This window comes from Cibotium barometz, chromosome 58 (assembly GCF_041138505.1).
Source record: "Cibotium barometz isolate CiBa-2024 chromosome 58, ASM4113850v1, whole genome shotgun sequence".
In the NCBI taxonomy this organism is placed as follows: Eukaryota; Viridiplantae; Streptophyta; class Polypodiopsida; order Cyatheales; family Cibotiaceae; genus Cibotium; species Cibotium barometz.
In genome coordinates this window covers 10,183,901-10,199,876 of record NC_141103.1, presented here as the reverse complement: position 1 = coordinate 10,199,876, position 15,976 = coordinate 10,183,901, and the positions used below count along the sequence as shown (strand labels likewise).

The window sequence follows — 15,976 nt, the reverse complement described above, 5'->3', positions numbered from 1 at the left end:
AATTCAATGCAAAAAAGAGAAATTTCCATGGTATTGGAGATCCAAGAAATTAAATGAAAAGAAGAGATTTTTAGTATAATTCAATTTATGAATATTTATCAAAAGTTGAATTATGGGTAGAACTGATTTCTGTAAATCCCATGAATTCTTTTATTCAAAAGAGGAATATTTATCAAAAGTTGAAATATGGGTAGAACTGATTTCTGTAAATCCCATGAATTCTTTTATTCAAAAGAGGAATATTGAAAATAATTCAATTGAGGAATTGAGAAGGAATATAGAAATAGTCGTTCGAGAAAAGGAACCTTTAAATAGGCCAAGCAATTGGTAGAAATTTAGAAAAAAGTCCCATTATCGAAATCAAACTAGAGAAAGCTACTAAATGGGAATAGCATGTGAAATGGATGCGATAAGATGTGGATGGATGTGAATGGATGTAATAAGAAGAAAATAGAATGTGATAAGATGTAAATGGGATGCGACAAGATGTATTAGGATGTGAATGGATGTGATAAGATGAAAATAAGATGTGATAAGATGTGAAGTAATGGAAATGGATGTGGATGTGTATGTGAAAGAATGGACGTGGATGTGTATGTGGAAGAATGGATGTGTATGTCGAAGAATGGATGTGGATGTGTATGTGAAAGGATGTGATGTCGATGTGAGTGAATGGATGAGATGTAATGTGATGTGAATTAGGATGTGGATGAATGAGATGTGGTCATGTGAATTAGGATGTGGATGAATGAGATGTAATGTGATGTGAATTAGGATGTGGATGAATGAGATGTAGTCATGTGAATCGGATGTAAATGAATGATATGGTCATGTGAATCGGATGTAAATAAATGATATGGGATGTGAATAAATGAGATGTGATGTGATGTGAATCTGGATAAGGATGAATGAGATGAGATGTGAAATGAATGTGATGTAAATTGAGATAGATGTGAATGAATGATATATGATGTAAATGAATGAGGTGTGATGAGATGTGAATATGGGTAGATGCGAGTGGATGAGATGTGATGAGGATGTGAATATGGGTAGATACGAGTGGAAGAGATGTGATGAGGATAAATGAGGAAAGATGTGATGAGATGAAAAATGATGTGATTGGATGAGAATAGAAATACATATGAATTGGACATGGATTAAGTAATGAATGTGATGTAAATTGAGATAGATGTGAATGAATGATATATGATGTAAATGAATAAGGTGTGATGGGATGTGAATATGGGTAGATGCAATGTGAAATGAATGTGATGTAAATTGAGATAGATGTGAATGAATGATATATGATGTAAATGAAGGAGGTGTGATGGGATGTGAATATGGGTAGATTTGAGTGGATGAGATGTGATGAGGATAAATGAGGAAAGATGTGATGAGATGAAAAATGATGTGATTGGATGAGAATAGAAATACATATGAATTGGATATGGATTAAGTAAATGTGGAACAAGGTGAAAGACGAGAGTTCATTATAGCAATTGTATTTATGACCTGTTTTTAAATGACTGTTTTATGTCAACAATGTTGGGGAAGCATTTTGACCGTCTTGAGAATGAGGTCATGGAGACCTAACTGATAAAGTTGCAACAGCCGACTTTGGAGAGTCAACGGAGGATGTCTCGCATAGCAAGGTCGGCCGAGGTCTTGGATGATTTAAATGGTGAGTTTCCGGTACAGTGGATGAGGGACCAAGGAAGTGGCCTATGAGTGAAGCACTAGGTGACCTGCGAAGGATCCTAGAGGGTGCTGACCATACGGTGCTCGGGCTCTGGGTCACCGAAGATACCCACACGTGCATTAGGGAAGATATTGGAACAAAGAGTAAGAGTTGTTTTCTAAAACCGGGCATGGATCTGGTTGATTGACCTTACTAGTCCTCAACGGGGATGAGTCCATGGCTCTTTTATATGGATCTGTTGGTTGATCTTTCATTCTTCAATGGAGATTCCATCTTGATTTTTATAAGTGAATATATTGTCGGGTACTATGAGCTAGGAACTATTGAAAAGACCTGTGAAGGACAGCAGGTGGTGAGCATTCTGGTTGCCAATGATGCCATAAGTACACCGATGAAGGAATGATTGGAAATTAGGATTCAACCCGATATTTTAGAGGATTATGATCAGTGACACTATGGTTTCATTAAATGATTGTTTTAAAGATAGCTGAATCGGTGAAAAAGGTAATTTCATATTGGGTGTGTAAGTGGTGTGACTGGCATTAAATTTGCATGAATATCTGGCTAGGAGGCCTGGGAACTCTTTTCATATTGGGTGTGTAAGTGGCGTGACTGGCATTAAATTTGCATGAATATCTGGCTAGGAGGCCTGGGAACTCTTTTCCTCCGTGGTACTCGGGACAAAACCTAACAAAATTCCTAATTGGATCCCATCACTACAGTGGTTGGGCGGTTGGCTAGGGCGGTTGGCTAACCCATGGGACTCGATGGGGTTAGGCTGGAGTGATGGATCCATAACAAAAAGAATCAACGACTGTGCCTCTCGATGGGAAAAAAAGCGTTAGTTTTTATGATCCAAGTGCAAGTTTCTTCCTTGATCTGACCAAGTGACTCACAGGTTCAGTCGGATCAGTTTGGTCAGTAATGACCCTGACTACGTTAGAGTACAAATTTCATGGAGGAATCGCCCCTGCTTTCCAGTAGGGGGAAGTTTTTTCGGGTTTGGTTTTTGAAGAACCAAGGGATTAGTCTCTTGTCTGGATATCCATGGGCGAGGCCTCGAGTGAGAGATCTTGCCCCGCGCAAGAAGTGCTACTTCCGCTACTAGCACCCCTAGGGGGCAGGGATCTTTCAACTCGGGCTTTTGTGCACCTGGAGATGATGGACACCGATGTTTCATTTTCTTCAGGCACAAGAAGGAGGTTGGAGGATTCTCCGCAAAACAGATACTCAGGAGTGGATTCTAGACACTGGTGCTTCCAAGCACATGGCTCCTTCCCTTTCAGATTTACAGGATCTCTACAGGTATTCTGGTCACATTCTTACTGGGGATACATCCACTATCCCAGTTCACAAAGTGAGGGCAGGATGGAGATAGTTTCAGATGGCAGAGGGAGGGGAAGCATTCCTCCCAGGTGTTGTATGTTCTGTCACTTGGTTTTCATCTATTGTCAGTGCATCAGGTTTGCAAGACTGGCGTACCGGTGGAGGTTGATGAGCATTTTGTTTGCTCTCCAAGACAAAGCAACAAGCCAGGTGGTTTGGGAAGGGGGAGTGGAGAATGGAGTTTACAAGCTTTTAGTACTCTTTCTCCTCCCAGGTCCTCAGTTTTGTGATGAGTGGCAGTCTGGTAATGGCCACTTAAGTGTGGATACGTTGTAGGTGCAAGCTTTTCGAGACCAGATGGTGGATAGCTTGCCAATTGATGGAAGAACTTGGCAGGAACTTTCCAGTACTAATGTTGGTGGTTCTTGTGTTCATTAGTCAGAGGAAACTGAACAAGTAACTTATGCTCTAATGTCTCGCAGTATTCGGGACAAAGAAACTCCCTGTGGTTGGTTTTAGAGCCAAGAGCTAAGAGGGGGTGTTAGAAGTCATCTCCTGTCTTTATGTGGACACCAAGGCCTCTGTTGTGGGTGTGCCCACCCATTGTAGGTGTTTTCTTGTTTTTTCTCACTCCTCGCTTTTTCTATGGTTTGGGTGGCAGCCTTGAGGTGGCAAGATGTCTTAGCATGTGGCCGACTACAGCTGTTCTTGTTTACTGATGTTGGCCGACTGTGTGGACACCTTCTTGTTTACTGATGTTGGCCGACTACAGCTATTCTTGTTTACTGATGTTGGTCGACTGTGTGGACACCTTCTTGGTGCTAGCCTACTATACACAGTACTATTGGCCGACTGGTTTATTACTAGTCCTGGTGACATGCTCCTGTCGGCTGCCCTAATAGCAGGCCGACTGCTGTTTGGGGGTCATATAAAATGGCCCCATAGCTCCTTGTCATTTTGTCTTGTATTCAGGATCTTCTTTGTGTATATAGAGCAAAGTTACATGCCTCTATCTCTCTCCCTCTCTTGTGCTATTTTTTCTGCATTGTGTTTGCTCTTGTGTTCCCAAATTCGATCATCATCTCTTGTGCATTCTGACAAGACCTCCAAAAGCTATTGGTGTTATGCAAACCCAAGGGGAGGGGTTATAGAATGTGCAACAAAAAAAGGAAAAGTGGAAACACGAGAGAGAGAGTGAGAGAGAGAGATGGAGAGGAAACACAGGTGAGAACCTGCTCTCGATATCATCATCATCCAAAGGAATACATGTCCCGAGAGCAAGAGGGAAGAAAACCTCATATGTGAGGGTCTGTAAAACAAACAATACGAAGCAAGCAATGAAGAATGAGGGAGGCAAGCCAGCTATATATATGCGCATATGAAGGTAGCCGACTAGGGAAAAAGGTCCTCCATGACTAGGGAAAAAAACCCAAGACTTTATAAAATGGGCAATAATATGCATAAAAGATTTATTTTTTTCACAAAAGAAAAAAGGCTAAAGCCTTGCTTGCTTTTTTAGAAACTTAGAAATCCTCCCATGAGGGGACTGTTTTTTTTCCAAGAAGTATAGGTCTCACGAATGACCTTTTCCTTGGAGTGTGGTCACGCAAGCTTGGTGCTCTTACGTGCAGGCTTCTCAAAGTTGCTTTTTGTGGTAATACCTTCTTGACTCTTCTACAAACATAAATTGATGTATTCACACCAATCCTTAAACATGTCACCATGGAATTCAAGTAAATGACATATTAGAAAGAGTGCTAAATATGTTGTCGTTTACACCCAGTCTAACATGGATAAGGCTAGTACTTCAAAAAAGTATGAAGCGTTATTTGCCAAATTACAAAATTTGTTCCTACTAGATGACTTATCTCCCCACCTATGCGTAGAATCATCACATTTTACAAGCTAGGAAGCCCCAGGCAAGTTTTTCTACCACCTTAGTTACTTTATCTAGGTAAAATTAAACTCCAAACTAGAGAAGTTGATATAGCCATATCTAGCCTCTTGGGATGGCTTGGTTTTGTTATTGTAGATGACATTGATTGTGCTGTTCACATTGTGTAAAAAGATGGCCATTGTGTGGCTTACATGAGTGGAAAATTGAACTCGACAAAAAGAAAGTACTCCATTTATTACAATGAACTCCTAGTAAAAATTTAAACCTAAAGACATTGTTTATATAGGTGTAAATTCACGGTTTGTATTGCCATCAAGCACTTAAGTGGCTTCAAATCACAATTGAGTGACCACTGGGCTTATAGTATTAGTTTTTCATAGTGGTTTGTGTGACGATTAACAATAATATGAAACAGTCTAACCGAGTTCTAGATGTTGTTAGAAGAATAGGAGTTACTTCTTTTAATGTTATGATTTACTCCACTTTACTTAAACTTGAGAGGGTTATTCTTTATGGTGTACAAAAGCAGTACATATATGGTCTTAGCAGAAAAGAAGCTACTACTTTTAATTTTATAATTTACTCCATGTTAATTGACCTTGAGATGTTGGAATTAGGGTGCAGGAAAGCACACAAAGCTTGGAGAAGAAGAAGCAAGAATTCACACAACACACTATGTATTAGATTATGTCAATGTACAAAAGATAAGTTAGCCCTAGAAGGATGGGCATATATACAAGCCGGGGAAAAAAACCTCCTAAAGAGGGAAAAAGTGCCCCGGTGGTCCTAAGTGTGTTCACACATATCACTGCCTATAGGGAGTGATGGTGTGAACGAGAGCTGGCACTCATGTATAGGGGACTGCCATGCCTGAAGTAGATCAGTCCACAAAGGGGAGCAAGCCCAAAGCTTTGTGGAAAGCTTCGAACTTCTCACGAGGAAGCGCCTTTGTGAAAAGATCGGCAAGGTTGTCCTGTGTTGGCACATAGGCCAAGCTGATCTCTCCTGCTGAGAGTCTCTCCCTGACATAGTGTTAATGCACCTCAATGTGCTTTGTGCGAGTGTGAAAACTAGGTTTCTCACAACTACCAATGCACTCTGATTGTCAGTGAAGATAGAGGTGGCAGACACCTGTCCAACACCCAAGTCAGCCATAAGTCGTCTGAGCCACACACACTCAACCGTAGCCGTGAAAGCTGCCCTGTACTCAGCTTCACAACTAGAATTGGCCACAGTAGGTTGCTTCTTGCTCAACCAAGATATGCATGAGCTACCGAGCATGAAACAAAAACCACTTGTGGACACTCTTGTGTCATAGCAACTAGCCCAATCTGCGTTCGAAAAAGCATGTAAATCTGGCGGCAACAATCCCTCCTTGGGATAAAACAACCCATGATATATAGTGCCACTCAAGTAGCGAAAGATGCGTTTAACTGCCTTCCAATGCTGAGACCCTGGGCTATGCATAAACCTGCTCACATGTGAGACTGCAAACTAAATGTCCGGCCTCGTAATGCATACATAAATGAGGCAACCAACAGCTGTCTGATAGAGTGTGACATCAAAGTGATCTCTAGCATCATGAAGACTCAACTTCAAACCTTCCTCCATTGGAGTAGCAATAGGCTTGCAATCTTCAAGGCCAAATCTCTGCAACAATGTCTCAATATACTTTGTCTGACACAAAGCAATACCTCCATCACACTGCTTAAATTGTATCCCCAAATAATGATGCAAATGTCCCAAATCTGACATCTCAAAAGAGGCATTCAAATCAGCCTTAAAATCAGCAATATGACTTTCATTTGGTCTTGTGAGCAGCATGTCATCGACATAGAGAGCAATGATTAGATGTACATCATCCACACATTTAACATATAAAGTGCTTTCTGTTGGACTATTCTGAAAACCATGTGCAGTCAAATATACATGTATCTTTTTATACCAAGCTCGTGGAGCTTGCTTTAAACCATATAAAGCCTTTTTCAACCTGCACACTTTGTTTTCCTGCCTTTTTTGAACAAAACCACGAGGCTGCAATACATACACCTCCTCATGCAAATCTCCATTCAAGAACGCAGTCTTTATGTCCAATCGATGTATATTCCAACCATTATGAGTTGTCAAAGCACAAATGCTACGAATGATAGTCATACGACAAGTGGGAGCAAAGGTCTCATCAAAATCAATGCCCTTTTCTTGAGCATAACCTTTTGCAACAAGTCTAGCCTTATAGCGATCAACACTGCCATCTGGCTTTCGTTTCAACTTAAAAACCCACTTACATCCAATGGCCTTTTTACCAATAGGCAAATCACATAAAGACCATGTACCATTCTTCATTATAGCATCATATTCACTTTGCATTGCACAGCCAACCAATGATCTGATTTTTGTGCCTCATCAAATGAAAGAGGTTCTTTCTCTTCACACATACTAGACACAGCCAAAGCATAACAATCTGATGCATAAGAGGCATGCTGAAAACCTGAACGAGTACGACTAGATATAGGTGCATCAATTTTACTATCATGCAAGGTTTGCACCAGCCATTTAGGCATATTTCTAGCCTGCTCATTTTCAGCCCTATCCTCAGAAATTACATCCTGTAAATCTGCATCAGAAATAGGCTGATCTATGATGTCGTTTGAAATCTGCATAGGCTGAATATTTGCCTCATTACTTACATTTAAATTCCCACCTGTCATCAACAGAGGCAACAATGTATCAAATACATCCCGTGAGCTCACACCTGTCTCTTTGGTACATGATAACAAAGGCTGCACAACATCTTCCACAAAAACAACATCTCGACTAATCAAGATACGCTTTGACTATGGATGATACAATCTGTAACCCTTACTCTCAGCATTGTAACCAACAAAAATGCATTTGACAGCCTTATCATCCAATTTTCTACGTTGTTGCACAGGCAGCACTAAAGCATAGGCCAAGCAACCAAAGACACGCAAGTGACCAATAGAAGGCTTCCTGCCATGCCAAGCTTCGTATGGAGTAATAGACTGCAAGGCCTTAGTGGGACACCTATTGAGTACATATGCACCACACATGACAGCCTCAAGCCAAAACGCATGTGGCAAAGCTTGGCTCTTGACCATACATCGTGCCATCTCATAAGTGACCTGTTTTTCCTCTCAGCAACACCATTTTGCTGAGGGATATACGGCATTGTACATTGGTGTTTTATCCCACGACTAGCCAGAAATGCATCAAACTCTTTAGACAAGTACTCCCCCCCTCGATCAAAACGGAGGGTGCCCACAGTACACTTGGATACATGTTCAACCATAAGAAAAAACTGTTTGAAGCACAAAAACACTTAGGACTTTGCCTTCAGTGGATATACCCATGCATGCCTTGAGTAATCATCAATGAAAGTCACGAAGTACAAGTGTTTGACGGAGTTTGCATAGGCCCACATACATCACTATGTACAAGTTGCAATTTGCGAGTGGCCCGCACAGAACCATCCTTTGGAAACGCAGAATGTTGCATTTTGCCCAAAATACAGCCTTCACAAACATGTTTCAATGGTGCCTTAAGAGGGCGCAATGAAGCAACCACATCAAATTTCTGCAAACGCAGCAAACTAGCAAAGTTCACATGACCAAAACGAGCATGCCATAGTTTTGTATCTCAAACTACCTTTTCATCAGAAACTGCATTTGCTGAATCTTCCACACACTTGTCATAAGAATTGAGCCTATACAGCCCACGAAACAAGGTGCCAGATGCAATAATCGTATCACCAGAAGTCAAATCATGAACAGTACATCTGTCATCCATAAATTTGACTACAAATCCAAGTCTAGCAAGCGTAGAGACAGACAATAGATTCTTCTTTATCCCTGGCACATACAAAGCATCTGAAAGTATGAAAGCGCTGCCATTTGCAGCAGTAAGCATAATTTTACCAACGCCCTTCACTGGGTAAGAAGCATTATTAGCGCATGTGACAGTATTCCCATTAGAGACAGCCTCAAGACAAGTTAACATATCACGATGTGAGGTAATGTGCTTTATAGCACCACTATCAAAATACCATACATTAGAGTCAACAGAAACTGCCAAACATGCATCATGTAGTACAGATGGGTCATACTAGCAATACACGCTAAACGTCCATTTTGTATCCTACACATAGTGACATGGAACGAGGGGAACGGGCCCTAGGGACGGGGAATGCGTGGGACGGGGGCGGGACGGAGAGACGGGGAGGATGACTGCCTGACTGAGGGATGGGGACGCCGGGAACGTGTTCCCTATCCATACGGGAACGGCGTTCCCTGTCCGTACAGGGACGGCATTCCCTGTCCGTACGGGAATGGCATTCCCTGTCCGTACGGGAACGGCATTCCCTGTCCGTACAAGGACGGTCAAACTGACCGTTGGCGGCAGTTTTGACCATTGGCGGGGTGCCAACGGCTATCTGTCCTAGCCGTTTGGTGATGCACAACTCCTCCAAGTCTCCAAGGCTTCTTCCTTGAGTCTCTCTCTCCCACATGGCTGCCCTCTTCTTCTATATAAGAGACCTCCATGCTCTCCTCAAGCCATCTCCTCTCCAAGACCCAAGGCTCAAGCTCTCCCTCTCCAAGCTCACCCTCTCCAACCTCTCCAAGCTCACCCTCTCCAAGCTCTCCTTCTCCAACATCCAAGCTCTCCCTCTCCAAGCTCACCCTCTTCAAGCTCTCCTTCTCCAACATCCAAGCTCACCCTCTTCAAGCTCTCCTTCTCCAACATCCAAGCTCTCCCTCTCCAATCTCACCCTCTCCATTGTCCAAGCTCTCCTTCTCCAACATCTCCATTCCGATTCTCCATCTTGACTCTTTCTCAAGCTCTACCATCCATCTCAAGCTCTACTCTATCACTATGGCATCCTCTTCTCAAACCCCTTCCTCTTCTCAACCCAGGTCCGCCGCCGCCTCCACCACTTCAACACCCGCTCCATCACAAAGGAGGAGGCCCGCCGTACATCGACGATGGAGTTGGTGGGATGAGGTAGAGTGCTCGCAATACGGTCAAGGGGGTGGTTCAAGACCATGGGTATGTAAGCTTTGCGGCTACAAGCGAACCGGCGGTGCCCACAAAGTGCGTGCTCACTTCTTGCATGAGCCCGGCAACGAAGTGCAATTTTGCAAAGAGGTTTCAGTCGAGAAGAAGAAGGAGCTCCTTGAAAAGCTTGTGGTTTATGAGGCGGCCGAGTTGGCAAAACGCAATCCTCAAATGGCCGTCGACCCCACATCCTTTGTGAGGATATCAACGCCGCATGTACCTTGTTCATCAAGAGAGGCATCCGCTTCCCGGGGACACCAAAGTACTCTTGATGAGAATTGGAACCCTCAATTGAAAGAGGAGGTGGACATGGCGGTGGCACGATTCTTCTTTCATGACCACATAGCATTTCGGGCGGCACGGTAAGTCCTTGGCACTATGCTCATGTACTATTCAAAATGCAAATATCATGCTCTAAAGACAAACTTAAAAGACTAAATGATGGTAAAAATCTGAATTTTGTTTGTGTTTTGCATATGGTGTTTTGGATAGATCTCCATACTTTCGGGCCATGTGCAAATTGATAGCGGAGTATGGACCCTCTTATGTTCCCCCCTCTTTGGAGACCATCTGCACCTCTCTCCTTGACAAGGAGAAGGCAAGCGTGGAGGTGGCGGCCAACCACATGAAAGAGCAATGGGCTGAAAATGGTGTTACCCTTGTCGTTGATGGGTGGAGTGACACTAGAAAGCGCTCCATCCATGGAGTTGTTGCCTACTCACGAGGGGAGACATACTTTGTCGACTCCCATGATGCTTCCGGGATGGGGAAGAGTACCGAGATACTTGCTGCGGAGTGGGCAACAACACTAGAGACGGTGGGGTCAGAGAATGTCATTGCCATATGTGCGGATGGAGAACCGGCAAATAGGGCGACCAGGACAATTCTCCAAGCAACTTATCCTCGCATCACCGTGTGCTTTTGCATGGCCCATTGCCTCAACAACCTTATCAAAGACATAGGGGCATTGGATTGGGTTGCACCTATCATTGAGGGTGCCAACAAAATAGTGACCTTTGTCCTCGACCATCATAGGGTGCAGCACGAGTTTTCCAAGAAGTTAAGCCTCTCTCTTCTTAAGTATTCCGAGACGAGGTTTGCATTCAACTTTCTCATGCTAGGCTGCTTGTGTACATGTAGCGGGGCATTGAGGGGACTCTTCCTCAGTGATGAGTTTGCACGCACTTCAGAGGCTTCCACGACGGTCCGCAAATTTTGCAGGGAAAGGGCGGATGATGCAGCATGGTGGGAGGAGGCCAAGGCGCTTGTGGAGATGGTGCAACCGATTATTGATCTCCTTAGGGTAGTGGATTCCACTCAACCATGCATTGGCACAGTGTACGAGGCAATGGATCGCATGACAGAGAAGCTAAAAGCAATGTTCAAAGTCAAGCCTAACTATAAACAGGTCAAATCCCTATGTTTGAAAAGGTGGCAAGCCTACCACTCTCCCCTCCATGCTGCTGCCTACATTGTTGATCCTGAGTTTCAAGGCAAAGGGCAACACAAGGACAAAGAGGTGAGCAAAGGACTTCGACAAACCTTGGATTGCCTTTACACTAGTGAGGAGAATCGCTGCACAATCAAGGTCCAAGGACCAATTGCAGATTTATAGAGAGAAGCGGGGGGCTTTTGGTTTGGCAGATGCACAGGCGGACCGCTTCAAGGTAGGGTCTGCACTTTGGTGGGAGGATTATGGTGCGAGAACTCCAAAGTTGTAGGAATTTGCTGTGCGCGTACTCTCACAGGCTTGCAGTAGCAGTTGCCTAGAGCAACTCTGGTCAGTTTATAGCCACATTGCCTCTAAGAAGAGGAACCGCCTTGGTGTACAGCGTGCAAATGATTTGGTATTTGTCAGTGCCAACTTGCGAATGCTTTGCAAGGGCTTGACAAAGAAGGCAGATCCTTTCACCGAATGGGAGCAGGCACAGCAGGACCCACATATCTCTGATCAGCAGAGGGCCGAGATTTTAGAGGAGCTTGAGGTTGTGCCCGAGGCATTGTCCCCCCCACCTCCCCCTCCGCCCCCACTTGAGGACCAGCCTATGGAGGACTTCACTGAGGAGGTCACGATTGATCTTCACCCTCTTGCCTAGTCTCTCGAGTCTAGAGTCTCGACTCTCGACTCTTGATCCACTTTTTTGCCAGCAATCTTGTATCTTGGCACTTAGTCATTTTGCCTTGAGTGTACACCCTCCTTGGGCCTTTCATTATGCCATTTGGCATTTTTGTTTAGATTGATCATTGTACACTCACTGTTGTTTATCACGCCATCGGCACCCATTATAGTTTTTTGCTAATACGACTATGCATTTCTCCTCTTTTTGGTGCAATTTTGTGCTTAATGTCTTGGTTTCTAAGTGTAAATCAAGTGTGTTAAAAAAATTTGCAAAAAAACAATCGTTTTCAGATTGCCGTTTTTTCCACCGTCCCCCCAGGACGGCCTTTTGCCCCATCCCCATCCCGTTCCCCGTCCCATGTTTCTATGATCCTGTACAACATTTGCAGAATCTACATTTGTAGAAGCATCCGCTATTGTGGCTGCATTTGACTCTTTCTTCTTTGCCTCTTTAGCCTTTAGCTTAGGGCAATTCTTAATGACATGATCATTTAGCTTACAATAGTTGCACCTGGTCTTTTTCTTGCCTTTATCAAGAACACCATATTAGTGAATTTGGGAATCTCCCAATTCCCATTTTTTAACGCTAGGAGGACATGGATAACATATTTGTAATTTTCTCAAAACCCTATCATGTGACCTATCATTGGAAAGCGCTTGAAAAATGGGATCTAATAAGCCATAAAGCGCTCATTTTGGATTCATGGTGTTCAAGTTATGGGAAATCCAAAGTTTTGACCATGTGTCCCAAAGTCTTGGGAAATTCCCATATTCCCCAATATGGTGTTCAAGAGCCTTCTCAAACTTATTGTTGCTACATGTTGGAAGGAGAAGAAGTTACAGACCTACTAATAGGAGAAGAAACATTGGAAGGGGCTGCCTTACCACTTCTTCTCTGCTACTGGGCAGCAGCAATAAATGCTTGATCAATTGCACGTTGCCAGGCCCTCTTTTGCCTGGACTGCGCATCTTGCAAGAGCTTGTTGACTAAAGTATCATACTTGATAACATCAGGTCTGTCCTCAGTAAGAAGTCTCCACGTGGAAGCAAAAGTCTAATATGTCTCAGGTAAAGCATCAAGAACAGTCTGCACAAGAGAATGATCAGGAATAATCTCACCTGCAGAAATCAACTGTTCTTTGAGATCTTTAATCTCAGCAAGAAAAACATTCATGTCATCATCTTCCTGCAAAATCTTCAATTCTAGCTCTTTACGCATGTAAGAGATTTTTGCCTCGTTACGACCTGCATACAAACCAGCTAGAATATCCCAAGCCTGTTTTGTTGTTTTAGCTGAACGAATATGTGGGGTGATGTTACGTTTGACAGAAAGTGTAATCAAGGCACGAGCCTGTGCATCTTTACCATCCCAACGAGCTTGTTCAGCAGTGGGTAAAACAGCAGTAATAGTAGAGCTGCTAGAACCTGCAACATCCTCAACAGATCCTACATTCACAAAACCTGGACGTACATCCATACCCTGCATAATGTTCCACACTCCTTTTGCAACCAAAACATGCTGCATCATGTATGTCCAAAGTGGGTAGTTACTGTCTCCATCCAGTTTGTCTTCAGCAGACAACATGTGAAATACATCATTGCTGTTATTAACCATGGCCATTGACTGAAACTGATGCAAAAGCTGCCCTATAATGAAGCAAAGATTGAACAGAAAACAACTCGTGCACGGTCCACAGTAGAATACGTATGCCTGTTTTGTAAAAAATTACACTGTCGAAATTTCTGCAGAAAATGACGAAAACACCTGTGCAGAACTTGCAATGCAAAAACGGAGCCCGAAATGACCTCAGATGCGATTTCTGAGAAAAAGCGCCCCGGCGGTCCTAAGTGTGTACACACACATCACTGCCTATATATATATGGCAACATGAGAGGCTTCTTAGTCATGATATGCAAAAGAACTACATTATGGGCACACAAGCTTGAGACTGACCATGTCATTTTATAGTGCATGATGAGCGGATCTTATACAGAGATCACCTTTTATAGTGCATGATGAGCGGATCTTATACAAAGATCACCTTTTATAGTGCATGATGGTTGGATCTTACACAAATATCACCTTTGTGTAGTTAAGTCTCACAGGAATGCACTTCTCCACATGACATTGGAGAAACTTGAGTAGTATTAGCCAGCAATGTACAAGGATGTCGACATATGTTGCCCATTGTCTGATTTGCCAAGAGATTAAGGTATCCCATGGCAATAAAGAAGAGATGTTAATACAACCTCTACCAATTTCAGTTAGATCTTTTCAAGACATTGTTTTGGATTATGTTATCAGCCTCCTTACTAGTGTAGGCAATAGGAATATGACTTGCTTGACTATCATCAGTAGCACTATTTTCCATGACTTTGCTATAGTATTATAGCCCACAAGGGCACTTCACCTACAAAGGGATGATCAAACAAAGATACATAATCAATAATCTTTTCATATGAGCCTTTGACATCCTCAAGAGTTATATCTGACTGACCATAAGGTAGTGGGGATAATTTTTATCATTAGTATAAACAAGAAAGAATCTTTTTCTTCATCCACTGAGGTAAGTGGGGTTAATTTTTTTCAGTAGTATAAACAATTTTGAATGACTCCTTTTCTTATTATCCATTGTAAGCCACTTGACAAGGTTGGTTTTTAGGATATCTTTTCACTCATTGACGGGGAGGACCATTTCTAAGGTTCTCAAAGCCAACAACATGAGTGAGTCCTTGAATGACTCCTTTTCTTGGTTCTTTCCCAATTATAAAGAAAATCAATGATGTCACTACGCAGTTTCGAGTACCAGCAAGCCAGCGAGTTAATAGACAATGCACCTCGTGTTTTGCCGATTGGCTGTTGAAGAATTATATAGGACTAGTAGATGAACTTCAGATAGACATCCTCGACGTGCTTAAGTTTTACTAACATTAGGGAAAATTTGGACTCAAAAAGGGGCCTTGTAAGAGATCCCTTGGGATGGTGATGTGGACAAAGCAAGCCAATAAATCCACATATAATATTGGAGGGCACGTGCGTCGTTTTTGAGTTCTTTATTTCATTAACTGACATGTAGGGTGTTTTTTAATTCAAAACAATGCATCTTGAGTATAGTTTTTTATTCCCACTATGGTGCCTTATTTTATTGAAAAAAGACACCACTCTCTTTCTTCATTACACTTTTGAATGTAACGAATCCAACTCTGCTAACCGAACTTCGTCCCTGCAACCCATCATCTTGCATTGTCTCCCTCATTGTCTTCCCGATTGCACAACCACTACCACTCCAAATCCGAGTTTTTTTGAGCGGGAGGTTTTTGATTTTCTCTTCTTCTCAAGGCGGCAAGTTTTGAAAAAGGATGGAAAAGTATTTGTACTTCATGCGCCATCCATGCTTGAAGGTACGAATTTTTACTTGGCATCGATCACAACAGCTTTGCAAGCTTCAAACGAGGACAAGGCAAAAGTTTGTGCTGGGTTACAAAAAGAGTTTGATCATTTGCAGCAGACTATTTGTAAGATGCAGGACACTATTAAGGAGAAGAATGAAATTTTGGCAGTTCGAGAAATCAACAATTTCACATTGGAGAGTGAGAATGCACACCTTCGAAAACAACTTGAAAAGTTCAACAGAAAATTGCAATATTTGAAAGACACGCCATTAGGTGCTCGATTACGCAAGAGACAGATCAAACCATTGGAAGAACTCAATGTTGGAGGTGGCCAATGGAAGCGTCGTGTAAAAGCTTGCAGGTATTGGGATCTATAATTTCTTTGAGCTTAAATTTCTTTGAGCACTCACTTTCATTTTCATCTTTAGTTCCTTTCTTGGAGATGGGGGATTGGGTGTGGGGGTGGTAT

At 42.7% G+C, this 15,976-nt stretch overlaps 1 protein-coding gene across 1 annotated transcript in view; it reads right to left on the bottom strand.

Moving 5' to 3' along the window:
* LOC147605884 (MADS-box transcription factor 23-like) overlaps window positions 1-15,976 on the bottom strand; it is a 105,470-nt gene that overhangs the window by 27,370 nt on the left and 62,124 nt on the right. The window lies entirely within an intron of this gene.